Below are 6,355 nucleotides of genomic sequence, written 5' to 3'. Positions count from 1 at the left end.
TATAATGCTAGAGAACTATCTTTAGTAGTCCTCAACATGTCATGATGCTTCTAGGGAGAAATAAAAGCCAATTTTAGCTCTTCTATGATTTTTTGGTGGCTTTAATGATATCCAAATGCAGTTTTGATTTTCTATGTCGCATATTGTAACATAAAGCTAATATTCCTTGAGTTTTGGGGCACCTAATACCCTATTTTGCATAGTAGACAAGGATGGTTGATTTTTTCAATTATAGAAGAAAACGAAACATTCTAGTATATCAAGTATAGCTTTTTCAATATTGTTAGTTTGTTGTGACAACTACATGTATTTTGTAGGTAGTAACCATATCTAGTCATAAGGATCAAATTTGGCTAGATATTGAATAGTTTCTATGGGATTCTACAACTCATAATGTTGAACCTAGTTTTTTCATGTTTGCTGTATTTAGCACTTCAACTTTTTCCCCAAGATTACCCTTGGTAAGATATGTATTATTCTTTTGACATGCTCCATGGCTCCTTATGAACCTAAAGGACAATAGGAAACTAAGAAAACATGCATATATTATTTGTATTGAGCGTGGCTATAGAAACTTTGATGATAGGTTTGCACAATGGTAAAAATTCAACTTTTTTGTACCTATTTCTTTTGGCAAAACAAAAAATAGTGAGTGAGAAGCAATCATATGTTCTGATCACCAACCCATTGAAGTTAACTAGGGAATTTATCTCAAGTCCTAGAAAAATCCATAATCTTATTTTTATGCAACAAAACGTAAGAAATGGCTGTTTTGATGAAAATGTATTGGTCCATCAACTTTGGAGGCTTGGTGTGACCAAAAGATGAGAAATTTTACAAGTTTCTTATTTTTTCCATGTGTAGTAAGCCTTGAAATATAACCTCATGAAAGGATTTTACAAAATGAGTGGATCTACTATGGTTTTGGAGGTTTTTTTCAAAACCCTGAAAGGACACTTTTATGTCCTGTTAGGTTACCAACCTAGTGTTAAAGGGCCCCTTGTGAGTCCAAATTTTGCCTAATGACACTCACAGAGGGAGATCACTAATTCTTTTAGACTACATGCGCAACATTCATATGAGCAAGCATCACATCAAACTTCAGAGTCTACTTGTACCAGAGGTACACTATTTGATAGGGACAGTGAGCTAGGGAAATCCAGATGCCCATGATTTTGAGGGTCATTGAGACATCAATGGAAGCTACACTAGAGGGTCCGGACTCCTCTGGCACGACATTGGAGACTCCCAATCAAAGTACTCACTAAGGAGGACATGGGAGACGCCTAGGCAGAGTACTCAATGAGGACATTGATGATCTCCGTCAGAGATCGATGCTAGGTATCATAGGATAGGATCTTGATTCCAGCATCTTAGCCTTTCATTTCATCCCATTTCATTTTAGCTCAGTTCAGTTTTAGCTTTTTAGTTTTCAGTCTTTTACACAGACATTGTATTAGATTCACCATTTGTAAACTCTTTTGTCTCATAGGTCACTTTGACCTTTGAACACGTTAATATACCATTTCATTTCTCTCTCTCTCTCTCTCTCTCTCTCTCTCTCTCTCTCTCTCTCTCTCTCTCTCTCTCTCTCTCTCTCTCTCTCTCTCTCTCTCTCTCTCTCTCTCTCTCTCTCTCTCTCTCTCTCTCTCTCTCTCTCTCTCTCTCTCTCTCTCTCTCTCTCTCTCTGGTGTGTCTGTGTGTGTGTCTTTGGTGTGGCACCACAGCATATGAGTTGATGATAGCGGGGATTTTATCCTTGAGGATTGGATTAGTAGGATCTTAACACCTCTTATTCAAGAAAATTTGGTGGAAATTAGGCTAATAACGAGCTGAGAGAGTCACATTGGAGTAGCACTTTATTCCAAGATTTAAAGCCAATGGGAGATGTCCCTCTAGTTCATAAATGACGGATGCTATGATTGGCCAGGGCTATGGGATGACTAATGAAGCTGGTCCAGTGCTCTCCATGTGCTCCTCGTGTCTAAACTCAGAGTCCCAAAGCTTAATAAAAGTTTCCCACGAGGCAGTTCTTTCACACACAATGGCCATGCTCAACAAAGTATCATTCCCCCTTCAAAGGGGGTGCATTCCCACAAATGTGCTAGCCATATCCAAAGTTCTTTCTTCAAAGGAGTGTATTCCCATGGATTGGTAAATTTTGAGCTTCACAAAGGATATCATCTCCTTGTTTGGCGGCCATCCCCATTGTTGGTAACACAAAGATAGTTCTCTCATAATGACTAGGGAGCTCTATTTTTATGTCTTTCAAGGAAGATATCACACATCAAAAACCACCACCTAAGCACAAGGATGGGTATGAAATATCCAATTCTAAGATTCCAAAATCCCACACCATATATTTGCACACACATATTCTCACATTTTTCACAAACTCTTTTGCATTCACCTTTGCATTAGATCAAAGCACGATCATAAGCGGCTTCACAAATATGACAGTTATTGTACAAGGTTCACAAACATTGCCCGACATCGGGTAAGACCATCCTCACTAGCACGTATTTGCAAAAAAAAAAAAAACATGTTATGCCGCCATCGACATGTACTTTGACCGTTTTGGCAATATTTTGGAGGGTGACACGTAGCTAACATCAGCAGCATAGAAGTGACAAAAGCATTTGAACATTTGAAGTAGGCTTCATTTTTGCCCGTACAAAATTGGGGGGGGGGGGGAACCAAGCACCATTTGTACTCAAGCCGGCCACCTTGACTGACATACATTCTCTCAAGAGGAGCCACTTTTGGCCTACCTACACCCTATTGTTTAATTCAGGGACAAGCACTTTTAATCATGCACCATGTCGTCAAATTCTCAAGGGGAGGATACCTTTAATTTGTACTTTTGGGTGCTACTATGCCACACACATGTAGGCTTGTTGAGGTATGTGACACATCTACACCACCACATGTGAGAACCCTCTCTAAAATTAGAAGGCTCTCTCCCAACTTTATAAAAGAAGCCTTTGGTGCATTCTTTGTATCCAATTTATATCCAACTTTTGCATCCACTCACTACCCACTATTCTAGCCCACTTTGTACTCATTTGTATTATTAGAATACTTATGATTTTCTATCTCTAATAGTGCCAACTTCTCTCCTCAGACTCTTGTGAAATAAAACACTAATCACATCATGAATGGTTCATTATCAACTTTTCCATCATAGCACAATTCCCAACAAACATTTAGCTAGAGATTGACCCATTGACCAACCTAATGTTGTGGCCAACACTCCTCAAGTGAAAAAGGTGATGGTATATATTGTGGAGAATGTGGAATTAAACATTTGTACCCGGATTTCCCTCAGAACCCATACAAAGGGGGAAAATCAACGATGAAAATTGTGGAGGTTTGTCCTTCTTTAAGTGGTTTGAACTCAGAGACAAAAGTACCATTGAAAGTGGTAACAAATGAGCAAGCAAAAAAGAAAGCGACAAAAGGAAGAAAAATGGTAGCGACTCTAACAAATCTGTTAGTGTGAAATCTATTAGGAAGGCCACAAGGGACGGACTTAGATCCCAATACAATAAGAAGTTAAAGGCTAGTACCACCGAGTTGTCACAAGATCAAGAGCAATCACAAAAACCAACAAAACCCTCATCTAGTGTCATGCTAGAGAAAGTACCTGAGACTAAGCAAAAGTAGAGCAAAGTGGATGCTAGCTCAAGAGGTTAGGTACTAGTCGACAAAAAATTTGAGCCATTGGAAGCAATTCTAAAGGCATATGAAGCTAGACTAGACAACAAGTGGACAATGAGACAAAAGACGCACTAGACAACAAACGAACAATGGAACACAGATGGATGACTTGTCCTAATGAGGAATGGGAAAAGCTTAGGTTGGAGATGTGAAAAAAGTTGATTGAGATTTCTCAAGTCCTCATGGAACCTCCACCAGTTATGCTTGTCCAAGCTAGGACAATACCCCAACCACCTACTGACCTTAAAGGAATGAATGAGAAAAAAGAACAGAGCATAAATGACATAGGCGAATGAGAACGGAGTCATGATATTTTAGTTGCAGGGAAAAATCATCAAGAAATTCCCAACAATCGAGGGGTCATCAAGCCAATCATAGATTCTCAGGGGTTGCTAGAATTCATGTCAACACCGGTGAGATGTACGCTAATGGTAGTTAAGCAACCAAAAGTCAAACCTCATATGTGGAGGGATGTCAAGAAATGTCTTGAAAAAATGTGAATCAAACACCCTAGTGAAACCCTAGGTCGAGAAATGGAGGATTGGAACCAACCCAAAAAGGAAGGTGATCACTGCGAAGGCAAAGAGGGAAACACCACATTGCACATAAAGTATCAAGGAATAGAAACCCTTCCTATTCTAGATAGTGGTGTAGGGGTTGTCATTTCCACCAAAGTAATTTGGGAGAAATGGGAAAAACTTTCCCTTGGATGAACGCAAATGAAATTACAGTTAGCCGGTGGCTATATTGCAAAGCCTCTTGGAGTTTGGAGCAAGTGACGATAACTTCTTTTGGAATTGAGTATGAACATACACTTGTAGTGGTAGATTTTGGTATTGATAATTAACTATGATGTTATTCTAGGAAAACTATTCATGTGCCATCTAAAAATGGTTCAAGATTGGGGCTATGATTATATCTACTTGCACCACAGGGAGATTACATGCATTGATTTTAGAGAAGACCACAGCTACAAAGATATACATAGAACTCTTGTAGATAAATTTGATTCAGATGCAGCTGCAGAATTTGAAGTGCCCATGTGATTGAACTCAAAATCTTACTTATGGATGTGTGGATCTTCGGATTGTGAAAGTCTTGTAAAAGACGAGTGCAAGCAGGATAGACCATTTGAATATTTTGACTATAAACTTGAACCTTTTCCCAAAGAAAGAATGGAACCCTTGGAGTAGACTCAAATTTTGGCCGCCTTAGATGTGTGTGTCAATGAGATCACATCTACCAATTTTTGGCCTATACTTGGTTCAAGTTTTCATAATAAGTGTGACCCCAAAACAAGACAATCAAGGAAGGACTAAGGATACCAAAGTGACATGAGGATTAGAGACTTGGATATAGTGTTTTTGTATCCATGACAAGTTTTCCATTCAAGATCTTACCGTGGAAAATTACAAGAATGATATCCTAGATGAGAACAAGGATTCTAGTAATGAGTTTTACTATGACACTTTAGACACCTAAGGAAATCTAGACTTTTGTGTAGATGATGAAAAATTAGAGGGAGGGTCACAAAAGTGATCCAGAAACAAAATTTGGAAGTTCTTTGATTTCCCAAACCAAAAACCCAAATGACAATAGTGATACAAGAACAAATAAACAAAAAGGGGGGTAAGAAACAACCCGATGTCACATATAGAAGGGAAAACTTCATACTTGATGCTAGTAGGAGCTCACAATTACATAAAAGACAAAGTGATCATAAAACTCTTAACACTTCCCAGCCAAACAATTCAAAACCAAAAAAACAAACGGATAAACCTTCCAAAGAAATGTCTAAGAAATTTGTTGTTACTAGTGAGCCTTGATGGACAAAAGTTGAGTGAAAAAAGAAATATAATGAACCAAAGAGAAAATTGAAAGAGGTGTGGATGACAGAGATGGAAATTGAAAACAAAAGCAAACAAGAGTTAGAAAAGGAGGGATTGAGTGTAGCATCCCATTAGAAAAACACTATTTAGGATCGCAAGATCATTGTTGAACAGCCAATTAGAGAGAAGGCTGAACCAAAAAATCATTCTATGATGGACCTGAGGATGCAAAAGGATAGATCTAGTAGAGCTAGGAAAAGAGCCCAAGCCTCTTTATATTGCCATGGATCTATCTCCTGACGAAGAGGAGTTATTGATTAAGACGCTCAAACAATATAAGGATGTGTTTGTTTGGTCTTATAGGGATTTAAAGGGGTTGATCCTGCCATTTGTCAGCACACATTTACTTACAATGAAATATTTGCTAAGAAGATCAAGGAAGAGATTGATAAGTTGAAGGAAGGTGAGTTCATTTACGAAATCAAGCACACAGATTGGGTATCCCCAATTGTGGTGGTACCTAAGAAGAATAGCAAGCTGAGAGTGTGTGTAGATCTCAAAAAAGTGAACGCAGCTATTATCTATATCCTCTTCCTACTACTGATCACGTTTTGGAATGAGTAGGGGATAAGCAAGTTTGTAGCTTCTTGGATGGATTTTTAGGTTATAATAACCAATTGGCTATCAAATGAGAAGATCACCACAAAACAACCTTTGCTACCGAGTGGAAGATTTTTGCATATTGTGTGATTCCTTTTGGGTTGTCAAATTCACCTGCTACCTTCCCAACACTCATGGCTCATGCT

The sequence above is a fragment of the Adiantum capillus-veneris genome, chromosome 30, assembly GCF_014529385.1.
Source record: "Adiantum capillus-veneris isolate H3 chromosome 30, ASM1452938v2, whole genome shotgun sequence".
In the NCBI taxonomy this organism is placed as follows: domain Eukaryota; kingdom Viridiplantae; phylum Streptophyta; class Polypodiopsida; order Polypodiales; family Pteridaceae; genus Adiantum; species Adiantum capillus-veneris.
This window is presented reverse-complemented; position numbering follows the sequence as displayed.